General features: G+C 48.4%; 1 protein-coding gene across 7 annotated transcripts in view; it reads left to right on the plus strand.

Moving 5' to 3' along the window:
- The window catches only part of AUTS2 (activator of transcription and developmental regulator AUTS2), a 1155833-nt gene that overhangs the window by 977934 nt on the left and 167046 nt on the right, over window positions 1–10853 (plus strand). The gene's annotated exons all lie outside the window — the stretch shown is intronic.

The following is a 10853-nucleotide window of genomic DNA, read 5'->3' on the forward strand; positions in this document are numbered from 1 at the left end:
CTTCTGCCGTCTCCTGGCACTGTTCCTTATCTCAGGGACTCTTCAGATAGATGTGCAGTAGTGACTGTGGCCGTGTGAGGGTTCGTTTCGAAGAGAAGGATGGCAGCATCTGACTAGAAAGATATTTCCTTGTCCCTAAGCTTGTCTCTCTAGACCTTTGACCCTGTCACCATACTCTTACATTGGTTATGACTGTAGAAAAATTTCTGTTAAGTCATAAATACACCAGAAGCCCTTGTGACTGAACGAATACGTGAAAGTATTCTCTCCTTGGGCGTGGAAATCTCCCAGTGATGTGGCAGGAATGTAGAAATAGTTTCTGAGTTGTCAACTAAACATAACAGATTTCCTAGTTGTAACAAACACGCTTGTAGCTGTGAAACTTAAAACTCTTACAGTTAGAAATAGTTTCGTACCATGCAGCCTTCCTTATTTATGGTAGCTTTTCTGTGTGAGCTCTGTGAATTTGGTTTCATTGTATAGATATTTATAACTCTTTTAAGAGGCAGAGTGCGTGCTTTTCTAAAAAAAATTGTTTTTATGTGATTTGCTCGAGTTAAATGGAATTGCAGTTAATGTTTCGTCACTGAGATTTATAAATTCACCTGGATTGGCAACATGGGGTAGCAAAAGAACACTGAAGAAAGAAGATGTCGGAGCTAGTCCTGGCATACCTCTGACCATGGCTTGAAAGGGTGTCTGCCTCTGTGAGGGTCGACAGAAAGGGATAATATCGGCTCAGCCCATCCCCTGGACCAGTAAGCACTCCCAGGCAAAGGACAAAGATAGGGTGCTCCTGGGTGCAACCTTGTGCCAGGCTTCACCAGGTGTCATGTGATGGACCCAATTTGCAGTTGCCCACTTAGGAGTTTCTGGTTCAGAGGACATGCTGTCCCCTTTCGCTGTGAGGTAAGAGAAAGTTCTGAGACCCACAGCAGCCCACTCTTGGACAGGAAGCCTTGGTTCCTGGCAGTGGGATTACCCACTGTCTCCGTCAATGCTCCGTGCCTTTACTCGTGCTCCTGACCTACAGCACATTCGTGGTCCACACGTGCTTCAGGACTAATGCTGGTCCCACTTCTCTCATCCCAATCTGGATGCTGAGCAGGTAATCCACCAATCCCATCAGGGGGACTCAGCTTTCCCATCCATGAAATGGGAAGAACAGTCCCTCTTGCTTTCTTAGGTGTTATGAGGAGAAAAAGAAAGCATTGCTGAAAAAACTAGGGGGCTTGTTAACCTCCCACACCCAATAATCTCTATTAATTAAGGGATGTGCTACAAACGCTATTGGACATGAGTCTCCAATTCCATAATCACCACACTGGGATCTGGCCTTGATGTAAATGACGTGGCAGGCCGCTTCACCTTGACCATCATCGAAATGCAGGTATTCTGTGTAGTGCCTGCACCCTCAAGGTGTCTGAGGATGGGGGGGCTGTAAAATCAAACTGGTGTCCCCCCTGCCCCCCCAAGTTTCAGACTCAGTGGATCTGGAGTTGTGCGTAATAACTTGCATTTCTAACAAGGTCCTGGATGACTCAGGTCCAGGGGCCACACTGATGAAAAGGAGCTGCCCTTTGATAGCACCAGCAGGCAGGCCTTCATCCCTCCTTAGGATCAGGACAGGATGGTTCCCACACTGAGCCCTGCAAATCGAAATTCTAAGCACAAGGCATCCAGGCTGGGAACCCTTTTCACTCTGTGCACTCAGGGACCACAGAGAGGAGCTCAGCAGCTCTCTGGTCCTGGGCCCAAGGACAGCTCTCTGCTGCTTGCTGCTTCCCTGTAACCTGTACATTTTCTTCCATTTCTGTGGATGGAGGTTGTGAAGGTCAGATGAGACACGGTGAGTGGAGTGGGTAGTAGGGGCTGCTGTCTGGGCAGAAGGGCAAAGCTGCCCTTGAAGCAGCCCCTCGTGCAGGCCTGGTGTTGCTTGTAAGAGTGTCATCCTTAGCCATTAGTTTCTGGCTGCCCCTCCAGGAGCTGCTTCTCTTCAGCACACCTCCGAAGTTAAGCAGCCCTGAGGTGTTGTGGACAAAACCCGGGAATCAGGAATCAGAAGTTTGGGTTTCTTACTGTCACTTACTAGCTCAGGGGCAAGGAGCTTTCTGAACCATTCCAAGCCCCACTTCTTTATGTATAAGATGGAAACAATGTTCTGAGTCATCGACCTCTCAGGTTGTAGGATGCACCAAATTACACATAGTCAGTGTTCTGCTCTGCATTCCTGGGAACGTCTCTGGTGTTAGGCCTGTCTGCAAGGAGGAAAACCACAGGGCAGCCCTGGTGCTCAGAAATACTGGCCTTTCCACCCACTCACCTTCACAGGCCCCTTCCTCCTTTCATCTTCAGTTTTCTCCTCTTACTGTGAAGTTGGAGGTCAGAACTTCTTTAGTCAGAACTTATGGCTTTTCCAGCTTATTGTCACCTGGAAGACTCAAGGGGAGACTGTGCCTTCTCTAAGTAAATAAACACCCCAACAGCAAGCAGCCTTTCTTCCAAACCACCCAGGCTGGATGGGTGGGGCAGTTCTGTGGTTGCAAGCAGGACGATCGTTCTGTCAAGCTGCCCCTAGCCGTGTCCCTGCTTGTCCCTGCATGACCTGATCTTAGCCCTCAGAAGCAGCGCTCTCTGCCTCCGGGCGCCACACCCCGCGCCGTGCTGGGCTCGAGCGGCAGCCAATCCGCGCGTGCACTGCGGGTGACCTCCCCCCAGGCCGAGAATAAATTGTCAAGTTGCCCGCCGCGGGTTTCACTCTTCCTGGATAATTAGGAGAGCCGGCATGAGCAGCGCGGAGGGTGCGGAGGGTCCGGGTGCTCCGTGCGCCGGGGCGAGCCTGGAGCGGGTCGCGCGCTTCCCCGGGAACACGCTCCACCGGTAGGCTGCCCTCCCGGAGCCGCCGCCAGCACTGTGCGGGTCCCCAGGGCACCGCGACCTAGGCAGCCAGCGGGGACCCGGGAGACACCGAGGCAGGCTTGCCCGGCAGGGCGCTGCACAGCTGCCCTCTTTGGACCTCGCCTCGGCTCGGCTCTCCGCCCGGGATACAGTAAACGCTGCCCCTGCCTCCTGCCTGCACGTCCCTTGTGCGTCTTTCCTGGGGACTCTGAACTTCTGGAAATCCGGTGACCTCGTCGGGTGGTTTTGTGTTTGCGTCGTCTTAAACTCGTCCTTGGTTTTGGGATTCTCTGCTACCTGGATACGCCTCCTTGGTGAGTAGATCTCCGGTGGATCGCAGCACCAGGGACCAACCCGGGGAGCATCAGCCTTTAAAATCCCAGCCTGGAGTCACCTGGGGCTGGAGAAGAGGACCCAACTCCTGACCAAGTAAGGGCGCTCTGATTCCACCTTCCCTCTGATGGGCAGAAATATAATTTCATGGTAGAATTTTCATTAAGCACATTGTCTGATAGGATTGGCAATTACTAACCAGGAAAATGAGTAGCAATTAGGAGTTCAGTAATAAATGGAAGTCTATTGTCCTAATTGAGTGGAATTACTGATGGGTAATGGCAACACTGAATTCTTCAGTTTAATTAAGAGTTTATATAATTATAGTGCACTTTTTATTTCTTGGGGGAGCCATGGGGTAGGAATTAAATAACCAGTGTGATGGTTAAAAAACCCATTTAATGGATAAGTAACCAGTGGGTTGAAATAAATGTGGGTGCCTTGCTCAACTAATGCGAACTTCGATGAATTCCTGACAAAGGAATGTGTCAGCTGGAGCCAAGCAGGACTTTCTTTTGGCTGCTGTTCCTACCTGATACAGATCTGAGATGTTCAGAAATTATTAGGCGACCTCTGACACTGGCACTCTGGCGTCTGGTGGTTTCGGAGACAGCCAAGCTCAGGCTCCCCCATCTGTGCTTTGTGTAACTGCTTTCCTCACTCTCCAAGAACGAAACAAGTGGGTCACTGGCGAGTGTTTTGCTTTCTGGGGATTCTGTATCAAAAATCTCCTGATTGAGCTGTTGAGCTGTAAACGTTGATAGCTGAAGGGGCCTGGGAGAGCTTCACCAAAGTTACGCAGCCTCCAAGCAGAGCCCGTGTCTAGGCGTGGAGCTGGTGTGAGAAGTGATCCGTAATGATCAAGATGCTGTTTTCCTCTTTGGGGGTGTATTGTTTCCTGTACTATTATGTTCTCATGAAATTGTTCCCTTTGTGGAAAGCAATGAAACTGGAGAGAAATCCCTTCTCAGAAGATAATTTTCTTGTATTTTTGGTGTAAGTTCCTGGGAATCCTTTTAAGCCTATATTGGGATTTGTGTGTTTATTTCTTTAAGAAGCTTCAGCAATTGTGGAAATCACTAGGTTTCGAGCATACTGGTAAATAATCAGCACTTCAAATAACAATATTTATTTGTACCTTGACTTCTTTTTCTTGCTCACACAAGGCCTAGACTTTTCACCAGCTGAGCCGGGACACTCATCTTCAGAGCACACCCTTATATCTAAGGGAGCTCTGGGAGCACCATTACAGTTGCTTGTCCCTCCAGGAGAGACAGCAAGTGGCAGGGATGGAGCAGTGCATCTCTAGTCCTTAGCAGGTTTTAAAGTTTGCAAAGCGCTTTGGAAACTATTCATGGATCACCACTGTCAGTCAGAGAAAGCTGGTATGGAAGGTGATTTGCTGTATGTGCGGCTCTCGGCCTCAGCCCTTCCAGGTGCTTTGCAGGTACTTGGGGACAGTGCAGGGAGCTGACTTGAGGTCATGCTGAGGTTACTGTCCAAAGTTTTAAGGGCTTGAGGTGAAGGACTGCAGATTTTCCTTTGTCCCCTAGCCCTGTTTTGTCATCACTGTCATGAAAACCCAGCAGAACTGTTGGAACACGCCTACACTGCCTGTCCTCCCAGAGCTGGATTCTTAACCCAGGCTCAGTTTATTGATTTACTGCCATTCTATTGTGTGTTCTGCCCAAAGTACAGCAGACTCCTTTTACTTTTCATGAAATTATACAACAGGCAGATTCTTGAACACATGCCGTGGTGGAAATTTGAAACTTGTAACATTCAAGGGTGACATATTGCCAAGTTTCATACCTTTTCGTAAGACTTAATTCTGAAAGACACAGCTTGTCCCTCTTCCTCCAAGCATTCCTGGGTCTTCATGCACCTGCCTGTTCACCATTCCAAGAGCCAGGCAGTGTAAAGGACCAGGGTCAAGGAAGGCCATCCCCTCAGGAACCTGCCCTGCTGTAGCCTCCCCAGGACGCTCCTTGGGACCACTGGGTGTTTGGTGAAATGGCACGAAAGTCACCTTCTGTGATAACATCTTTGAGACTTGGTTCCAAATTCCCTTTCTTCTTGTAATAATCTGCTAGGGGTCTGACACCCACACATTTACCTAAAACTGGCCTGAACAGATAGAAAAACTAAGAGGCAGGTTATGGGGCTCCTGGCAAGTTAGGATCAGCTTCAGGTCAAAAAGCAGATTCCAAATGACCCAGCTTAAAAACAAGAATCAAAACTGGGTTGTTGACTCTTAGAACACACTGTCAGTCTGAGGGCAAAGCTCTGGAAAAGGCATCAGTCACAACCTCTGCCCCTACCTTTTGTCATCTTCCTTCCCACTCAGTCTTGGGCTCCCTGCAGAGGCGGTGTGGTGGGTATCAGTCAGAACTTGTCTGCTGGTTGCACAACACGGATTACTCACTTCTGCCCAAGTGATGCCCTGAAGCCACACTGTAGCAATGGAACATAGAAGAAAGTGACACTCAAGTTGGCCTTGGCCCCTGTCCAGGGGGTTAGCTACTGGAAATACCTGAAAGGCCTTGTCGAAACACACTCACCTGTAACCCAGTGTTCTTTGGCCTGGACCTCAAGGACAGGGTAATGCCGGTGCCTTTTTTTGTGTGAAATTCGATACCTGCCTCTATTTACACTCAGCCTGATGGCTCATGGAAGTCTTCCCTCAAGGGCTCAGAAGAGTATGTCAAGGTCACAGAGGCCCTTGCTGCTCCAAGTGTGGACCGTGGGTCAGCAGCATCAGCATCACCTAGGAGCTTGTTGGAAGTGCTGGGCCTCAGATCTGTCCCCTGATTTTTTTAAAATCAAAATTGGCATTTTAACAAGATCCCCAGATGATCTGTATGCACTGCTACCAGTTGGATTCTCCTGTGGTACAGATTCTGCAATAGAGTTCAGCAAGCAGGGTACTGATTCAGGAATGCCTTTTGGGTCAGCACCTGTGTGGGGGAGGAGGACGGTAGGTAGAGAGAGAAGTAATACAGGCCCCGGGACTGGCTGCCCTAACCAGTGAGGACCTTCAGAGTTAGACCGGCCTTCAGAGTTGTCCCATGTTGAGCAGCAGTGTCCAGGCCCTTCTACGTCCTGCTGACAGTACTCCTAGAGCTGGGCAACCAGTCCTTCACTGGACAGTGCCCACCACCCGCACTCGAGTTGGGAAAGGCACCTTTCTAGGCCGAGGTTTCTCAAAGCATGGCTCTGGAACAGCAGAGCCTTCAGCACAGGGGGCTTGGCAGACAAGCACATCCTGAGTCCCACCCCGGATCTGCTGCATCAGGCTCTGCGGGAGTGGTACCCAGCAACTTAGGTTTCAACGAGTTCTCCCAGGGAGAGTTCCAGTCTGAGCACCACGGCTCTAGGATGGCCTCCTTGCTTGTTTTGTTTTAATGGCAGCGTTATTGAGATATGATCCACACAAGTCAGACAATTTTCGTGTATTTGCAAGGTGGTGCCATCATCCCCACTAGTTCCAGAACATTTTTATCACTGATTGCAGAACATTTTCATTGCATTTCTTCACCGTATCCATGATTAGTCCTCTTTACAGCCTCTTCCCAGCTCTGGTGGCCGCTCACCTTTCTCTCTGTGGATTTGCCTCTACAGGACACCCATAGAAATGGGGCCATACCGTATGTGACATTTTGTGTTTCTTTTCTAGCACTGAGTAGGTCTTCAAGTTTCGTCCATTTGAGGTTGTAGCATGTATCACTACTTCATCTTTTTTAATAAACAAATAATGTTCTGCTGTATGGACGTACCACATTTTATTTATCGGTTGATGAACATTTGAGGTGTTTCTACTTTTTGACTCTCGTGAATAATGCTACAATGAACATTCCTGTGTAAGTTTTTGTGTGACATTTTTTCCCTGATTCTCCTGGGAGTAGAATTGCTGGGTTTTTATGGTAATTCTATGTGTAGCTGTTTTAGGAACTTCCAGACTGTTTTCCAAAGCGGCCACATCATCTTACATTTCTACCAACAATGTGTCAGAGTTCCAGTTTTCCTACAGCCTCTGCAACATTGGTTATTATTATCCGTCATTTCATTACATACACCCTCGTGGGTGTGAAGTAGTATCTCCTTGTGGTTCTGATTTGCATTTCCCTAATGACTCGTGATGTTGAGCACCTGCTCGCATTCTCATTGGCCACTCATGTCTCCGCTTTGGAGAAATGTCTGTTTGGAGAAATCTCTGTAGGGCAGCCTTTTGGTCCTTAAGGAAGCCCTCAAGATGTCTGCTATGTGTCTAGTCCTGTGCAGTGGCTTTAGATTTATAAAGAAAGTCCAGGACGTATCCTTTAACCACTGGAAAGTTCTAATTAGATGTGGGGCAGTGAAAGAGGGAACCAAGGGTCCACTGTCAGGGCTGACCGTAAGAGACCCACAGCTTGTTGCAGTTGTGTTGCAGAAGACATTGTGTGGGTTGCGGGGACAGACTTTGAGTTAGGGATGTAGAAGTTTTTTTGTGGAGGCTGGAGACTGCTGGGAAGACTGGAAGTGTTGAGGGGCAAGGAAAAAGGAGAGAAGGGGGGAGGGCAGGAAGCCCCTGGTGGGCCTTCCACGTAGCACTCCTGTGCTGTGGGTTACTCACCTCTGGGAAGAGAACCTCAGAATCCCAGGATTTCCTTCCAGATTCTGCCCCCTACCGGCCTCCGAAAGGTGAAGAGATTCATTTGTTTCTTCTGGAAAGAAAGACTACTTGTCGCCCCATTTATCAGTGGCTGTAGAGGTTGGTTATAATACTCCTTGTGTAAGTGCTCGAACAGTGTGATTATCTCACAGGTGAGGAAAAGTTTGCAATGTCCTAAACCTAAACAGTCTCTAATTCTCTATTAGCAGATCTCACAGTGCCAGGGTGCCAGGTCTCTCAACCTCCCTGGCAGGTGCCTCTCTCAAGGTCCCTAAGACTCTAAGGCTCCCAATCAGCCTCTCCTTACTGTTGCAGGACACCTTGAATGTGGAATACTGGACCAGCAGAATTTCAGAACAGAGGTGTTTAAAGCAGTGCCTTTGTCATACCCTCACCCCAAGAGACTCAGCATCTGTAAGGACAAGACCAGCTGCCTTGCACTTGTGCTGTCAAACTTACCAAGTGCCCTCCCAGCCTCTCAGCGGAGGAGACTCAGGCTCCAGGGTGTGACTCGGAGAGCATCAAGGACTGGGTGGCGACATGACCAGGACTTGACCCCTGGTCCACCAACACCTGGCCCAGTGTCCTTATCTGGGAGTTTTATTTTATGGGTTGCTGAGAGTAGCGAGGGGATGTTTTGGTTCTCAGTCTATAAGTGGATCCTCTCCCAGGAGGTTCAGGGCCCCATGACGCTGCGTGCTCCTGTGTGCTTGGGGTTGGCGCCACGTGTGTCCCACTGCGTGCTGTATTCCCACTGCTATGAGATCACCCTCGGTGTCGCTGCAGGGAAGTGTTTCAGCGGTATGCGGAGAGGTGGAGGCCGTAGGGTACTTCCTGAGTGTTTTCCAGGGTCCCTTTGGTGGGCTGGGCAATAGCTACAGAATTTGAGGGGGTATTTGTTGAACAGAAACAAGACAAGAAGCTGGCACTGCAGAATTCAAGAGTGGGTCAGAACGTGTGTCCCTGAATGGCCCGCACGCGGGACCATGGCTGTCGTTCGTCTGTCCCCAGCCGAGCTCTCCCAGCTGTGCTTTGTCTAAGATACGGGCGCGTCCTGAGAAGCCATGTGTCGTGAGGTTGGAGTTGTTGGAGCCCTCATTTAAATTTGCATGGGGTGTATGCTCAGAAAAACCAAATCCTCTGAAAAACAAAACACTGTTGCAAAACAAATTATTCTGCCTCTAACCATTCATTTCTTCTGTCAATCAGGAATTTTACCTACTTATTTCTTTAAAGCAAGTTAAAGCTATATGGAACAACACTTCCCTTTTTTGTTTGTTTTGATTTCGCAGAACGGGACATGAAAGCTTTTTGGAATCACAGACACAGTTTAGAGGTGGAAGGATGGGCAAAGTGACATTTTATCCCATTACCTAATTTTCTTTTTTTTTTAATGCCAAGTAGGCAGGACAGAGGAGATATGCAAGTTTCTCAATATTCTGGGGTGAGGGGGTGGGTAAGAGTTTTGTAATGAAAACCTCAGCTGCAGCCTTCCTGGTGTCTTTGTGCCACACACCCAGTCACCTTTGGTTGATGACTGATTAAATCTGGACGGTGCCACACCTTCTAAGAGGCTGAGCAGAGGCATGAGCACCAGAGAAGGGGATTCCTCCAGAACACGGCCCCAGCGAAGGCTTCTCAGCATCTCAGGTTCAGGGCTCCGCCTCTGCAGTGTGCCCTCACGTCCTGTGCTCTGCCGCCCTAATCCAGGCTCAGAGATGCCCAGTCAGTGGTGTAAGGGCAGGTGCTCCAGGGACAGGAAACTGCTGTGGTCCTGAGTATTCAACAGTCTCTCCCTGTACCTTCCACATACCACATTTACAAGGCCCTGGTTTCATAGGAGGGCTGCAAATGCTAGTTCTCCTGCCAATAAAAGACAGACAGAATGAGCAAAAGAGAAAACACTGTATTGTTAGGGAGATGCTTTTGCCAATAGTTTAAATGGCTGCTTTGTATTCCTAATGAAGAAATATGCCTTTAATGACACCCAGTGTCTCCCCCAGTGTCTTTAGAATAAGTAATTTCTACTGAGGACTAGTAGGCAGGTGCTTTAGTGCTCTAGTACATTCTCCCACAGAAACCCTGCGAGGCAGGCATGCATAACCGCGCACCTCGGAGACATAGCAGGCTCAGTTCCAGACCACCGGTATAAAACGGGCATCACGACGTGGCAAGTCACACATATCTTTTGGTTTCCCAGTACATATAAAAGTTATGTTTACACTATACTGTAGTCTGTTAAGTGTGCAATAGCATTATGTGTTAAGAAGCAATATACATACCTTAATTAAAATATACTTTAGTGCTAGAAAATGCTAACCCTCATTAAGCCTTCAGTGAGTCATAATCTTTTTGCTAGTAAAGGATTCTGCCTCAGTGCTGATGAAAACAGAGGATCTGCGAAAAGCAATAGAACAAGCACAATAAAACGAGGTGTGCCTGTGTGATGACATCAAAGCTTGGTGAGGCTACTCTGTCCAGCTTTGAACCTGGGCCTCCCTAGCACAGTGGTTTAAAGCGTGCCTGGCACACAATAGGAACTTACTGTAAGATGCGGGCAAGGTGTGTTTTGTAGGACTCGCCAAGGCTGTTACTAATACTTGGCTGAATAAAGGGAAGGCTAAACCTTTCGGGGCAATTTGTTGCTTTTGATGGTCATTTTATTTAATTTATTTTTTAATCCTCACTAAAGATATATTCATTGATTTTAGAGAGAAAGGAAGGGGGAGAGATAGATAGAGAGAGACAGAGAATGAGAGAGAGAGAAACATACATTGATTGCCTCTTATACATGCCCTAACCGGGGTCGGAACCTGTAACCTAGGCATGTGCTCTGATTAGGAATAGAACCCAAAACTTTTTGGTGTATGGGATAGTGCTCCAACCAACTGAGCCACTGCGCCAGGGCTTGATGGTCATTTTAAGTGGTGCATTTCTCTCCATAGAACATTTATCACTTACCATTTTATTT

Source organism: Phyllostomus discolor, chromosome 3, assembly GCF_004126475.2.
Source record: "Phyllostomus discolor isolate MPI-MPIP mPhyDis1 chromosome 3, mPhyDis1.pri.v3, whole genome shotgun sequence".
Taxonomy (NCBI): domain Eukaryota; kingdom Metazoa; phylum Chordata; class Mammalia; order Chiroptera; family Phyllostomidae; genus Phyllostomus; species Phyllostomus discolor.